This window comes from Silene latifolia, chromosome 4, assembly GCF_048544455.1.
Source record: "Silene latifolia isolate original U9 population chromosome 4, ASM4854445v1, whole genome shotgun sequence".
Taxonomy (NCBI): Eukaryota; Viridiplantae; Streptophyta; class Magnoliopsida; order Caryophyllales; family Caryophyllaceae; genus Silene; species Silene latifolia.
The window spans coordinates 93,714,447-93,731,430 of record NC_133529.1 but is presented as its reverse complement, the minus strand read 5'-3'; the positions used below and the strand labels follow the sequence as shown (position 1 = coordinate 93,731,430).

The window sequence follows — 16,984 nt, the reverse complement described above, 5'->3', positions numbered from 1 at the left end:
GTTGATTTACCTAATAAGGTATGACCTCTACAGTGCAAATGGCTTTACAAAATAAAGCATTCTGTAGACGGGCAAACAGATACCTATAAAGCACGACTAGTGGCAAAAGGTTTCACTCAAGTGCACGGATTGCATTATGATGAAATTTTTACACCCGTAAGTATGATGCGTTCCATTCGGATAATCTTAGCGATTGCCGCTTTTCATGACTATGAAATTTGGCAAATGGATGTGAAAACCGCCTTCTTAAACGGTTATTTGGAGGAGGAGTTATACATGGTACAACCCGAAGGTTTCATAGATCCTGAAAATCCTAAGAAAGTGTGCAAGCTTAAGCGTTCCATTTATGGACTTAAGCAAGCTTCTCGGAGTTGGAATCTTCGTTTCGACCAGGTGATAAAAGAGTATGGTTTCACTCGATCGGTCGAGGAACCATGCTTATATATCAAGTCGAGTGGGAGCAAGATTGTTTTCTTGATATTATATGTCGATGACATACTCTTGATTGGGAATGACATTCCTCTCTTATCTTCGGTAAAAGGATGGTTGAAGAACCATTTCCAGATGAAAGATCTGGGTAAGGTACAACGCATATTGGGAATCCGTATCTATCGAGATAGATCACGACGGATGTTATCACTAAGTCAGGAGTCTTATTTGGATAAGATTCTGGAAAGGTTAAGCATGACCAACTCCAAGAAGGGGAACCTTCCAATGACTTCTGGGATGCATTTGAGCAAGTTTCAGTCACCCACGACGCCTGAAGGGGTTGAACGCATGAGTCGTGTTCCTTATGCATCAGCCATAGGATCAATCATGTATGCCATGATATGCACACGTCTAGACGTGGCATATGCATTGAGTATGACGAGTCGGTACCAAAAGAATCCAGGTGAAACACACTAGATAGCTGTTAAAAACATCCTTAAGTACCTACGGAGGACTAAGGATTTGGTATTGACTTATGGAGGTGATACTAAGCTATGTGCAATCGGTTACGCAGATGCTAGCTTCCAAACAAATCGAGATGATTCGAAATCTCAGTCTGGATTCGTCTTTACTCTTAATGGTGCTGCGGTCACCTGGAAGAGTTCCAAATAGGAAGTTGTAGTAGATTCTACTACTGAATCCGAGTACTATGCCGCTTCAGAAGCAGCAAAGGAAGCTATATGGATGCGTTTATTCTTACAAGGACTAACCATAGTTCCTAGTTCGAATGACCCAATCACCATCTATTGTGACAATAGAGGTGCCATCTTCCAGGCTAAGGAGCCTAAGTCTAGCAACAAGTCTAGACATGTACATCGGAAGGCTCACCTGATCCGTGATTACGTGGAGCAAGTGGAGATAGTGATTGACAAGATAGCTTCGGATGACAACATCGCGGATCCTCTCACTAAACAATTGTCGTATGATAAGCATGAAGGGCACGTTATTTCCATGGGAATTAAACGTGTTCCTGAGTTGTACTAGTTGATTAGGGATTCGATACATTATCCTTTTCATATGCTATTTATCACTTCATCGTTTTATTTCATATTTTGTTTTTCATGTGGATTGTACGACAACATTGAACGCCACAAAGTGAACTGAATTACATTATATTTGTTTTGGTCCGTAATCGCCTACATGAGCTGATAACTGGCTATTATTTTGTGAAGTTGATTGATGGTGGGTTCAACGAGCCATAATTCAAAAAGTTGGCTGATCGATCACAGATGCGAGTTATAACGATACCTCGTAGGACAAATTGTGACAACGTAATGGAGTCCTAAATGTTTAAAAACATTCGGTGCCAGGTCGTGGATTGGACGTCCATTGTGTTCCTAGAGTCGATTCTTTTGACTATCGACTGTCTCTTGAGATTAAGGCAGTTTTTGGGTGACTTTGGTTTCTTTCTCATGGTCGACCGTAACAGGAGGCTAAGTAGATTTTCACTGGGTCATTTCATACTGTGCTTGTATCTGCAGGATTCGAGTTGAAGAAAATATCCAACCTTTATCAGGTTTAGTTATTCTCAGGGCCACTCGAGGAGTTGTAACTGAAATGCATGGCCATGCTCGAATGATGATTCGTTTATCAGTTAAGTTACTCTCTAGTCGGGAAAACCACTCTTGATATTGATCACTTGTAAAATACGACCTTTAAGAATACGGATTTTGCAAATTGTTTTACATTGAGTGGGAGAAATTTTAGGATATGAGAATCGGTTATCGCACATACACTTGTAAGGACAAGTGGGAGATTGTTGGAGCTTGTGTCCTCCACAGTTAGTGTGATAACATATATAAATCTCTTATAGGTTCACAAGGGTATACATAGTATTTTATCAGTTGATTAACGTTTACTTAATAACGGTTGGCTTGCTAGAAGTTTGACGTTATTATCATACTGATGGCGGTGATCAACTGGTCCCTAAAAGTCACACCTAAAGGATGTGTTTGAGAGATGTGATTGTATGAAAATATAATCACATTGTTGCCTGACTAAAAGGTTAGTCTATGTATTTGACTAAACAGTTAGTCAATGTGATGATGAGTCGATTATTTAATACAATTAAATAATATTAGCTGAGACGAATTAACTGTGAATTCGTAAATTGAATATAAACTTTTAAATTTAATTAATGTATATAATGTTAGCTTAAACGAATTAAGATGTTAATTCGTAATTAAACGTAACCAGTTACATTTAATTAGCAAATTATAAATATGCGATATTTATAGTTAAAGTATATATTATACGAGATTGTCATAATAAATTATTATAGACCAGTATTAATAAATCGACTACAAGCTGTTGTGTGTGGACTTATTAAATACGTGACGAAATAAATGACAATTGATAAAATATACGCATTTTATACAAAACAAAACCAACCGAAAATAAGGAGATTTCTCTCCTTATTTGAAGTACACGGTTTAGAGGAAAAAAATATAAAAAAAATATCTTCCTAATTTTCCTCCTCATTTTCGGTTATATGAAGAGAGTAGGAGATCATTTCTCTTATTCCTTTTTGACCTAATTCACTCATCACACAAAAACCCTAAAAATTAATTAGAAATTAGGGATCTCATTCTAGCAAATTGAGAGGCATTTCTCATAGCATTTTGGGTGCAACGATTAGGAGAATATCAATTCGATATTTGTTTTTAGGCCGAATTTGCTAGGACTAAAGGTTAATTCTAAATCTCTACTCCTTTTGTTTATGTAAATTCATTTATGACTAGTTTTTCATAATTATAATTTCGTTATAATCCGAATTTTAGAGGAAGTATACCGATATTTCCTACAATAGTAATCGGCTCGGCTTGCTTGGATTTAGAATCACACTTTAAAACACCGTCGTCTGCCAGAGAGGATCCTCGATCGAGTCCTAATGTCACTCGATCAAGCACTGAAGTTCCTCGATCGAGTCTGCCTGCACTCGATCGAGGAACCTTAGCAGATTCGTCTTTTTGATTTTTTTTCGCTTTTATTCTCAGCTCGTGTTTCAACTTTGTCAGCATCTTTTTCATCATCACTGAGCTCCAAATTACCCAATCCCTTAGTATGCATATAAGGTACCTCATTATCATTAGTGGGTAATTCTTCATCATGGCTTTGCTGAAAGAAATGTAGATCTTTATACATATTAACATACTCATATATGTCTAAACTAATTTGTCATAAAATTAAAACGGATCTTATGCATGCAAACAATAAAATAAATAGAGGAGAAATCATGTCCTTACATTGTAGATTTCGGCTATTAGGGCACAAGAGAGATCACCTATCTCCCTTGTTCTTGAGCTTTTCCAATGGAAGAATAAAGATCTAAGTGTAAGATCTCTCCCTATGTTTTATACCCAAGGCTCCTCTTAATTATAATTAATATTACAATACTAGTATAATATTAATCAAGGTAGAAAATTGAACCAAAAATATTGTTTAACACTTGAATATTTTCGGAATTATTGAGGGAGGAGAAGAGAGCTTTTTATCTCACTAGAAATCTCTATTTTTGATGATGGAATAGAATGAATAATAATCTACAACATTTTGTATATTATTGGGTAAAATTATAAGAAAAACAATGATGAATTTTTCTTCCCAAAACCGTGTAAGAGGAGAGCAATAGGGGAGCCAATGCATGGAGAAATTGTTCTTCACAAGGAACAATAGGCTTGCATGGCTAGGTTTGCTTTTAATCATTGTGTTTTCCACTAATTACAAACAACTTATAATTAGCTTAAATCCTTCTTATTTTCGGCCCACTCTATAATATGGATTCCATATTATTTTTGTCAATTGTCTATATGTTACATGTCACATGTCACATATATTTGTTATGTATTTTTAACATATTAAAAATCAACGTATTAATAAAAATACGTCACATACAAAAATTGACTTAGTAATTTCATAATTACTTATGCCAAAAATTTTACCAATTTATAAATCACAACTGATTGTATTTATAACAATTCATTCAATTTAATTGTTACATTAAACAATTATTTCATCCGAGTAATGATACAATTCAATTACTCGGAATCGTATCTTATTTAATCACATTTCAATATGATACGTAAATTTTACTTCCAAAATCGTCCGTCAATTTTCAAGTAATTTAATTAACTCGTAACATTATACGATTAATTAAATAATCAATTAAGAGTGATGCCCTATAGGTATGACCTAGGGGGTCAACTGATCACCACCGTCACACGACAGTAATGTCAAACTCTAGTCGGCCAATCATTACCGATATATGTTGACCATTGACAAGAACAATATTACTTCCCAATTGTATTCATTTTAATGAGACTTAAACATGTGATCATCATGATCAACAGTCGTGATCGCATTATTGTCGGAGGACACATATTCCAACAATCTCCCACTTGTCCTCGACAAGTGTGCGTCACCAATTCTCTTGTCCTATTACTATCTCCCACTCAATGCAAGGTGTCTTTCAGGTCGTACTTGCAAGTGATCATATCGAGAGTGGTTTCCTCGATCTGGAGAATAACTGATTGACCGGATTTATCCACTCTGGATACCTTCCGAGCGTGGCCACGCATTTCCAGTTCATTACTCCTCGAGTGGCCCTGAGATATTGTTATAACCCTGACTAGGGGTGGACAATTCCTATCGCACTCATTCCCTTCGACTAGCCACACCATCATAACCCAAAATATGCCCATTTGACCCCATTTACGAAGGTCGTAGTAACACAAATCAAAGTTAATCAAATCTGTGCCATCTTAGGAGAATAGTCTTTAGTCAAAAGAATCGACTCATTTGAATACTATAGTAGCTCTCGCCACGACCAGGCTATATAAATTTGCCATAACTCTATAAGCGGTCATTAGGCCCGACAAAATGTTCCTAACGGTCTTCCCTATGTGATCGACTAGTCATCTCACATGACTCTATGGCACTTGAACTTGCCATCAATCGCATCACACTCTAGTCACTTCGAGACGTCACCTCATATAAGTAACTATGGGCAAAAACAATGTTAATCCATGTTCACTTTAACGGGGTTCAATTGTCTCTACAACCCGTTTGGATATAACAATGTACAAAGTGAGTTAATAATAACTCAAACGACAAGTGTCGACATCACACCCGGGTAGTAAATATCATATTACAACCTTGTGATGTTTATCATAAATGTAAACACTTATTGATTGCAATAGAAGTTTAACATCCCATGTGTCCATGTGTTCAAACTTCTTACACTTGCATTTTCCTTCACATTCATGTTCTCTCTCATAGCATGAATCTTACCAAGTACACATCAAGGTTCTCGACCTTGGTTTCGGTTCTTTATCTTGAAAGAACTTTCTTATCGATCATCTCATAACGAACGAATTTGCGATGAATAATACAACTTGCACTGATCAAGTATTTCATCCACACACAATGCACTAGGTATATGTTTTGTAGAATCTTGTAACAATTGACAAGATTATTTAGCTTAGCACTTCTCATAAGTCCTAGCTTTTACTAGGAAAAATTGTTTTTGAATAACCTCTTATTCAACCAAGCATCTTTCCAAAAACTTCTCATTTCTCTTTCTAGGCTTGAAAGTATTGGGATTCTCATAAATCCTCATATGTGCTCGGATTTTCTATAATATGTGCAACTTATTGAAACATAATAGAACATTCCGTCAACACTGAAATCGCTCATCGGATTCTACTCGAGAATTCATGACGTTTCTATTATGGCTTACCAATCAATTATCATGCTCTTATGCATATGATTCATAATTGGACATGTATATGATTATTCTAATGGCGGAACCATTAGTTACTAATAATCATAAGATCAATCGTTCTTAGGTTTAATGAACTACCATGACTGCTAATGGTAATCCCATTTTCATTCATATGAATAACCTATGTATGTTGATATGATGTATATCTCTTAATACTAATCCAACATCCCTTGATGTAATTGGATTCATCATAGTCCATTTTCATCCAGAATTGAAAACTCAAAAGCTTCTTTATGAAAGAAGGTATTAGCTCGTCATTCTTTAATGAGTAATGGGTTTTATACATTCAAGGATGATAGCTCCCACTAAATTCCATGTCTTCACATGAGAATATCCTAACTCCCACTCAATTCAACATATTTCGAAATTGACTTCTCAATCGAAATTTGTCAAGAATATAAATATAAATTGCCTTGCCAAGTTACTAGGATAAAACCATATATGTCCCATCATATCCTTTCAAAATGCCTATTTTGAAGTGGTCTTATCTCACCCTTACGGAAAGAGATTTTTAAATCTCTAACACACTCATATCATAATGATGTGTAGCAATGTCATTATTCAAATACAAATAATATTTAGAATACGTCCCTCGCAAATACCCTTTTGGAAGGAGATTTAACCATTTCATAGGGAGGTTAAGCAATGACATTTGTATGGTTAAAACGTTGGCTATAGAAGATATCAGAATATCAATTTTTCTGCAACTTGATTTTGATCATAACTAGTATGTTACTTTGATTCATTTAGGCTCTTAAGTAAAACTCATGATTGAAACTATTGGTCAAATGCTTCATAAACTTAGTCAAAAACTCGTTAAGACTTTACATTAGTCATTTTTCTTCCAAAACTTTCTTTTGGTCTCCTCGTGTAGTTATCTTAAGAAAATTCTCTTATGATTACTACACTTGGTCTCTTTAGTCATATAGAACTAACTTGAGACCATAGATCTCATCTATTCGGCATACTATGTAAATAGATATACCTTTATTCAAATCATTCTCTCTTGCGTAGATCTTCATATACACAAGTACACAATTTTATCTTGCCTTGTGTGTTGTGTCCTCATTTTTTTTCTCCCACTCTATCTTTGGAATAAATACACTATATATTCAAAGATAGCATATGAGACACAAATTAATGATGTTGAAGTATAAGGAGAACTATCTCATAGATAGACTAATAGTTATTGATTTCATATGAGTTCTTGGTGATTGACATTCCTTTAAGAGAGTTCATAGACTCAAAATCGCTTCATAAATGATCATACACAAGCCTTAAGCATGTGGACATATAATGAAACCGGTCATTATATTTGTCTATTAGATCACTTTAAGTGAATAATCTTATGTTTCAAAACGCAAGCATTTTAAAGATGAAATTTAGAACATTAAAAGGATAAATGATAAAACGGGTGACTTGGGTTGCAAACCAAGTCACCATCATCCAAAATACAACTCATTATCCAAAATACTTTTCCATGTCAAACACGGAAACTTAAAGTTCTAAAATCCAAAACATTACTTAAAATAAGACAATGAAAAACAAAGCTCCATAAAAGCTATCCTTAGCTTCTTCATGGTTTCTTATGCTTGCTTTTCTTTTCCTTTGTCTTTGCTTGGTGGAGGCCCTATTTATAATAAAAGGGAGATACATTATCACAACTTTGCATCATAATACCATAGTTGAATTTAGAAACATAAAAGAAGGTTAGTCATTTACCTACTGGAGTGATCTTTCCAGCTTTGATATCACCAAGGTATTTGGAACAATTTCTTTTCCAATGTCCCATGCCATTACAATAATGGAATTTATCAAGAGGACCCTTCTTGACTTTGGATGTGCTAGCTTCACAAGACTTAGCTTTGGTGAATGTGGGAGCTTGCTTCTTGCCCTTTCTCCCATTCTTCTTGAACTTCCCCTTACTCTTTGTGCTTATGTTAAGCACATCCTTGGGAGGGTTCACATTTAACCCCATGTCCCTCTCGGCTTGCACAAGTAACTTGTGCAACTCCTCAAGAGACACATCCTTGTCTTGCATATTGAAATTCACCCGGAATTGCACATATGCCTTGACCTTAGACAAGGAGTGTAGAATCCTATCTACGATGAGTTCTTTGGGGATTTCAACCTTTTGAATCTTCAAGGTCTCGACAAGCTCCATGAGTTTGAGCACATGAGGGCTAACCTTTTGGCCCTCTTTGAAGTCGAGATCAAAGAATGCCGCGGCCGCCTCATATTGGACGATCCGCGGAGTTTGTGAAAACATGGTCACAAGTGAGGAGTAAATCTCATTAGCATTGCCCATTTTGAAGGCTCTCCTTTGGAGTTCCGCCTCCATCGCAAATATTAATACATTTTTCATTGCGGCGGACTCCTTTGGTAAGCCTCATAGGCTTCCCTAGTGGCCGCGGTGGACCTAGTGGAGTGTTCGGGTGGAGAGGCCTCGGTAAGGTAACGAAGCTTGTCGTCACCCTCGGCGGCTAATTTGAGTTGGGCATCCCACTCGGAGAAATTTGACCCATTCTTTTCAAGTTTACATCGATCCATAAAGGATCGGAGCCAAGATGAAGTAGCGAGTGGTGTAGCATTAGGAGTTGGTGTTGCCATTTGTTATGAATAAGAAGTGGTCTACAAAACAAAATATAAGGAGTAAAACAATTGTCGTTTTAATAATACTCGTAAAAATGTATGATTTAACAAGTTATATGCATTTTTCTAGTGACCTCTACCCAACTAGATAAATGATTCCAAGACCCAAATTCATATCGACTTAGGCACGGTGGGGCCGATACATCCTTTATCAATACAACTCGGTGGATTAACGTTTAATCGATTCTACTTTTAGAACTCTTGGTCGATAATATTACATTAACAATTATCTATAGCCCAAAACACATCGACAAGGGCACGGTGGGGCCGATACATCCCTTATCTAATACTTTTGTTGAGTTCAATCCAAATTTCGAATAAATGTGTCCATGATCCAAACCCACATTAACTTGGGCACGGTGGGGCCGATACATCCCTCATCAACATGAATTCGGTGGATTAACATTCATCACCCACTTCCCCTACGTAACAAGGTTTGTACCCCGGTGTGGCCGAGTGCACTCCCTCACGAAATAGGTTTTCATGGTTTCTACTATTTGGTAAGGCTATGTCTCAATTGATAGTTTTAGCGAGAGGTCATGTCAATTTATTATCTATCACGTTTTAAGTGAACTAAAGCGGTGAACTACGATAATTCTAATTGACACGGTCGATAAACTCGATAAAAAGACAATGCATGTTTAGTTATGGCGATTTAGCGATGCATGTGACATAAAATAAAATGCAAGCATAAAGAAAAATAAATCCTAGTATGGCCTTCCTAAAAATAGAAAAACTATTAATCTATTACATATTCGGAAACCAACTCCATTGGTCCCTTGAACTTCGGTTGTGACACGCATCTCGAGGTAACACCGTCTTTATGTATCGCCATTCTTGAAGAAATCCGTCTTTTGGAACTCCGGAATGAATAAAATTACATAATAAATTACATAATTTCCTATTATACATTTGTAACTAAAATAAAATAAATCTATTAGATTACAAAACGGTGATACGAGATCACAATAAAATTACAACCGAATCGATATTCCCATACATTTCGGGAAATACCAATTAAATCTAAGGCCATACTAAGTAAAATTACATAATTCAAAAATTACATAAATTAAAATTATGACAATCATAAAGAAAAAAAACAGCATTATAATATGTATGAACATGCTCAATTTTTATGCTAAATCGCCTTTAAAATGCCAATATCGTATATTACTCGGTTTTTACGGATTTGCGTGATTTCAACATTTTACAATCACAAAAATACATAAACTCATATTTATGCATAAGTTAATTACCCTAACCTCTTAGGACTCAAAATATAGTCTTCACTAATAATTTGACCATAATTAACCAATATTTTATAAAATTGTTCATAAATGGACCAAAATTACAAAAAATAAGCTATTAAACTTAAAATAAATCACAAAATTTCAAATAAATTCAAAATTCAAAATTTAAATTCATGAACATTCTGGAAAAAATTCCATGACACTCATAATGTTCAAAATCTTAGGTTAAAAATTTCGAAAATTTTCCGGAAAAACAATGTTGCGGTTTATCGAAATTTAATAAAATAATCATAAAAAACATGGAAAAATTATTTTCATTAACTTTTCAATTTTAGATCTGAAAAATATAATAAAATGCAACATTACACGTTTTTCCTAAGTCATAGATTATGTTTTATTAATTTTCCACTAATAATGTCACTATTTATGCTATTTTTCTTCAAAAATTCATAAATCATGCAAAAAGACTTCTTTATAGCCAATTAATTTACACACATCTTGTAAAATTGCATGTGACAACATATTAATTTTCTATGACCAGATTCGAAATTTAACTCATATTAACCTATTTTTCACTTAAATCCGAATTTAATAATGAGAAATTCATTTTTCGAGCATAACAAGTCCAAAAATTATGAAAATTTACAGGTTATCTCAAAATAATATATGTAACAACATATCCAAAAACCAAGTGAAAATTCGAAGTATAGCTATTTTTAGACCAAAAATGACATTTTTACTCATAAAATCACATTTAAATGCCATTATTGTAAAATATGAACAATAAAAATCCGAAAAATTAACCAAAATATCCTAAAACACTTTAGGACCAGAAATATTAACATGCATGTAATAATTTCGTGATATATCATAATAACACAAATTTTACAAGTTTTATTTGTTATTCATATAACTCGGAAAAACTTTTAACCAATTTGCATGCAAACAACCGTGGCTCTGATACCAATTGAAAGAAATGTAGATCTTTATACATATTAACATACTCATATATGTCTAAACTAATTTGTCATAAAATTAAAACGGATCTTATGCATGCAAACAATAAAATAAATAGAGGAGAAATCATGTCCTTACATTGTAGATTTCGGCTATTAGGGCACAAGAGAGATCACCTATCTCCCTTGTTCTTGAGCTTTTCCAATGGAAGAATAAAGATCTAAGTGTAAGATCTCTCCCTATGTTTTATACCCAAGGCTCCTCTTAATTATAATTAATATTACAATACTAGTATAATATTAATCAAGGTAGAAAATTGAACCAAAAATATTGTTTAACACTTGAATATTTTCGGAATTATTGAGGGAGGAGAAGAGAGCTTTTTATCTCACTAGAAATCTCTATTTTTGATGATGGAATAGAATGAATAATAATCTACAACATTTTGTATATTATTGGGTAAAATTATAAGAAAAACAATGATGAATTTTTCTTCCCAAAACCGTGTAAGAGGAGAGCAATAGGGGAGCCAATGCATGGAGAAATTGTTCTTCACAAGGAACAATAGGCTTGCATGGCTAGGTTTGCTTTTAATCATTGTGTTTTCCACTAATTACAAACAACTTATAATTAGCTTAAATCCTTCTTATTTTCGGCCCACTCTATAATATGGATTCCATATTATTTTTGTCAATTGTCTATATGTTACATGTCACATGTAACATATATTTGTTATGTATTTTTAACATATTAAAAATCAACGTATTAATAAAAATACGTCACATACAAAAATTGACTTAGTAATTTCATAATTACTTATGCCAAAAATTTTACCAATTTATAAATCACAACTGATTGTATTTATAACAATTCATTCAATTTAATTGTTACATTAAACAATTATTTCATCCGAGTAATGATACAATTCAATTACTCAGACCGTATCTTATTTAATCACATTTCAATATGATACGTAAATTTTACTTCCAAAATCGTCCGTCAATTTTCAAGTAATTTAATTAACTCGTAACATTATACGATTAATTAAATAATCAATTAAGAGTGATGCCCTATAGGTATGACCTAGGGGGTCAACTGATCACCACCGTCACACGACAGTAATGTCAAACTCTAGTCAGCCAATCATTACCGATATATGTTGACCATTGACAAGAATAATATTACTTCCCAATTGTATTCATTTTAATGAGACTTAAACATGTGATCATCATGATCAACAGTCGTGATCGCATTATTGTCGGAGGACACATATTCCAACATTTGCAGCTCCGGATTTGCATATGTTGTACCGCTCCTCAATTGAATGACATTAGCTTGCTCGTGAGCTTGTTTAGCTTGAGGAGGATGACCTCCGGGCTGTTTTGAGGGATTTTGAATTGCCATCTGAGCCACCGGAGTGTCTAGCATCTTATTATGGGCAATTAGCTCAGAAATTTGAGCCGTCTGCTTCTGCTGCATTGACAAAGTTTGTTGCAAAAGATTGCACAACTCTGCCATCTCATTGTTTGGAGTTTGTTGAGGAGTTTGCTGAGGAGTTTGTTGAGGAGGTTGTTGATATTGATTGTTTAACTGCTGTCCTCCATGATTCTGCCTTTGATATCCTCCTTGTGGTTGATTACCACGATTGTTAGGAGGGATATAAGTATTCTTTTGTGGTTGTTGCTGCTGCAGATTTAGCACATTCTGACTAAACCATTGAAGAAAAGGATGCTCCTTTGTTCTTTCATTGTAAAAGTTGGAGAAAGGTGTGCCTTGTGTACCCTATCTATAAGACTGAAAATCATGAACCTGCTCCAATGTGCTCAAACACTCAGCTGCTTTGTGACCGTCTAATCCACATCTAGCACAAGACTCCTCTTATTATTGGCTCATAGCATGAACTCTCTCTCTATTACCCAATGATTGGGTAGTCTTCATCTCAGCAATTTGGGCAGAAATAACATCTAATTGTGCCGCAAGAGCACTATCCCCACCATTACCTCGCGTATTTCCCCTAGGATTTCCATACTTAGCTATATGGGTGGCAATTTGATCAATTAACTTCCACGCGGTATTATCATTGGTGTTGTCCTGAAACCTCCCATTAGCTGAAGAATCTAACAGAGCACGATGATCATCATACAACCCGTTATAAAACTGGTTGCAAAGAAACCACTGTGGGAAACCATGATAGGGAACTGATCGGACTAAACGTTTGAAGCGAATCCATGCTTCATTCAAATCTTCAGTAGCTCTTTGCTTGAAACTAGTAATTTGACTTCTCAGCGCATTAGTTTTCTAGGGTGGGAAGTACCTCTTGTAGAAAGCAAGAGTTAAAGTATTCCAGTCAGTAATTCCTTCACCCGCCATATCTAAATCTCTTAACCATTCTGCAGCTCCATCCTTCAGAGAAAAGGGGAAGAGTACCTGCTTTACCTGATCTTGCGTCACTCCAGCTGTTAAAGGGATAGAACAGCAATAAGTGACAAATTTCTCCATAAGTGTCGCAGTGTCTTCAGCAGCTGCCCCTCCAAATAAATTCCGCTCCACCAAATTGATGTATGATGGACGAATTTCAAAAGTGCCATTATCAGAAGTTGGGAGCTTAAATCCTTGTGGGATAGAAGCCAAGGTAGGCTCGGAGTGACTGGCTAGAGTAGGCATGATGGTAATCTCAGGAACGTGAATTTCAACCTGAATTTAAAGGTCGGAAAGGGCGTCCTCGTCGCAGGGCTGATTTTCCGAAGTAATAGGGTGCTTCGTCTCAACGTCAAGTATACTCAAGTCTTCTACTTGACCCACTTCTTGTTGAAACTTTCGTCTGTAGCAAAAAGTCTTCTCTGGTTCGGGATCTAAGGGAAGAATCTCGGACCTGGTTGACCTGGGCATACACGAAACTAACAAGAAAAGTCTGAGAACGGTCTCAAGGAACTAGGTTCCCTGAGACAAAAAGACAAAATAAACAGAAACAAACAAGACAATTATTGCCTCCCCGGCAACGACGCCAAATTTGATAAGGCTAAAGTCGTATCACCAATATCAAAATAAATCTATCTCAAAACTAACAAAAATAGCTAGTGGTAAGACAGGTATCGAATCCACAGGGTGGCGGTAATAGTCAGTTTGCTAATATTTAGATCGTCTGAAGGTAACCGTTTTCTTGGGGGTTTTGGTTTATTTGTTATTTATCAACTAATAACGAGTAAATAAAAGGTTTATAACAATAATATTAAAGGTCTAGGATTTCCGGTTCACTAGGTCAATTATATGGGGCTTCTTATTCAATTGCTAGGTCAATCAAATTATCTAAGGTCACAAGATTGATTAATTCTTTTATGTCCTTTAGATCAATTCTAACATGCAATCGCTATTATTAGACATAATCTATTTGATTATCGCAGCCTATATTAATTCTAACCCTGTCGGTGAAAGCATTAATTCGCTACACTAGTTTATCAATTCAGGCCTAAATCAATTAACTAGAATAAGAACAATAATCAAACGATAATTCATGCGATGTTACTAGCAATCAATTAATATTCCCCTTTCCAATTTACCTAGATCCCCTTCATCCTAGATGAGGAATTTAGCTACTCATAATGAATTTAACAATAACAATAATTATAATTGCAAACATGATTAAAGATATGTAACAACAACAATTAATTAAGAGCATAAAACTTGAATGATTTAATAAATGAGGAATGATTAATACCGTAATGATCAACAAGGAAAGATTAAGAGCAAAGTATTAAAGCTAAGACAAGTTTCCAGCCGTCAAAAGTAAATAAAAGCGTAACCTAATAAATTCTACGAGTTTAGAATTTATATTACAAATTAAGTGTTTTAGGAAATTACGGAAATTAATCCGTCAGAAAGGATCCTCGATCGAGCCTGAGGTCACTCGATCGATCCCCAGTGCACTCGATCGAGGAACCAGCTTCACAGCTTGTTCTTCGTCTTTCCTTCACTTCTCATCTTCAAGTCCCTCGTTACTCGTGCCATGCTCCGTGTATTCCAGTATGCTATATCCGCAATGCTCATTTTAGCTCGTTTCACCTCGTAATGCGTCATTTCTGCATTAAAACATAAAATTGCGGCAGTATCGACAATTCACTATAGAAGGGCATATAAACGACATAAAGGCACGGAAACTGTATATAAAATGCTATGAAAGGAGTTATATAAGTGTCTATAAAAGTGATACATCAATCGGTGTAGATACGGCAATGAACTCCAATGAAGTAGTATCTCCACATCATTAATGTATGAACAGTGGCGGCTAACTTAAGGTCATGAGTAGGATAGTTCACCTCATGAACTCTCAATTGTTGCGAAGCATAGGCAACAACTCTTTTATTTTGCATAATAACCCAATCTAAACCTGTAATACCACGGTTTTCTGGGTTTGTTACTCGGCCGAATAGGGCTAACTCGGCGGAGTAGTATGTCATGTGTTTTCTGGTGAGGCTACTATCCAGGAACACTCGGCCGAGTATGATAATACTCGGCCGAGTATGGGGTACTCGGCCGAGTACTCTCAATACTCGATCGAGTATCCGGTCTGACGGGAATTATTTCCGCGGTTTGGCTAAGGATGATTAGAGTTATTTAGCAGTTTTACTTTTCACATTTTACCAAAACTAAAAACATTTCTACGTACCCTAATCATCCCTAATCTCTCCCAAGATCTTTGATTGTTCGTGAGTCCTTGTTCATCTCTCTCTCGCGTCGGTTGCGTCGGTAAGTCACTAGTGTTATACCTTTTGTTAGTTTTGTCTTTTGGGGTTTTACCCTAGTATTGGAATTTGGGTAAAAGGGGATGATTGCATATTGTGATTAGATTTTTATGATTGCTGTTAGGTGAAGGATTTGTAGAAGAGCATTTCTAGCTTCCTCTTATAGACTCGTATTTGGATCTGTGCTAAGGTAGGATTTCCCTACTCAGTTGATTGCATAATTAATTTAAGATGTGCTAATTATGATTTAATTATCATGATTAATATTGTTATTGATTTGTATTCCTGATTATTGTAGTTGTGGTGGATTGACTATGTTGGTGAGGTGCGTTCTTGGCTGAGTGGAGTCACTTGCGGGAGTGGCTTCACGCCCTTGATTTACCCCTTGTGGAACCCGCCACAAGAGGGGATGTGCACATTAAGGAACATGTGTTGTTGCTCGTTGCGATGAGCGGGGCTTAGGTGGGCAAGGCCGCGGTCCCCCACTGGCTGTATGGATTATCCGTCGCGGCAGTTATCTGGCAGGACTACACACTTACGTGTGTAGTCTATTATGAGACGTGATTGGGAATGGAGAATGATTGTGGAATTGTTGTCATTGATATTCTTGTATATTGCTTATCTTAATTATATAGTGAACTAACCCCGTTGTTGTTTTGTAAAACTGTGGTGATCCATTCAGGATGGTGAGTAGATTGTGACATGTGATGGTTGTCTTTAGCTAAGGGGACGAGATGGGATGTCATCACTTTGAGTCTAGTTTCCGCTGTTACGAGTAGATGTTTTGGATTTCAGTTGTATTGAGATTTTATATACAATTTCATTTGGGTATTTCTTTGAGACAGTGTAATAGTTAAACTTTATACTTTAATGAATGTTTCGGAATGGTTACTTTTGCTATACTAACCACGGGCAACCGAGATGGTAACAGCTTCTCATGCCCGGGTGGTCCTTGTTAAGACACCTTGGTATGTGGGAGTGTTAAAAAATCCATACCATCACAAAACACATCAAAATCAACTCCATCTTCGGGCAAGGTCAAAATGGGAGCGGAAGTTAACCTCCTCTTTAACTCTTGGAACGCTTCTTCACAAGCTTCGGTCCATAATAACTTG

At 35.8% G+C, this 16,984-nt stretch overlaps 1 non-coding gene across 1 annotated transcript; it reads left to right on the top strand.

Annotated features, from left to right (window-relative positions):
• Positions 1-13,312: 13,312 nt before the first annotated feature.
• LOC141654010 (small nucleolar RNA R71) lies at positions 13,313-13,419 on the top strand. Its single transcript, XR_012547593.1, has one exon. It is a non-coding gene; the product is annotated as a small nucleolar RNA R71 (small nucleolar RNA).
• The last annotated feature ends 3,565 nt before the right edge of the window (positions 13,420-16,984 follow it).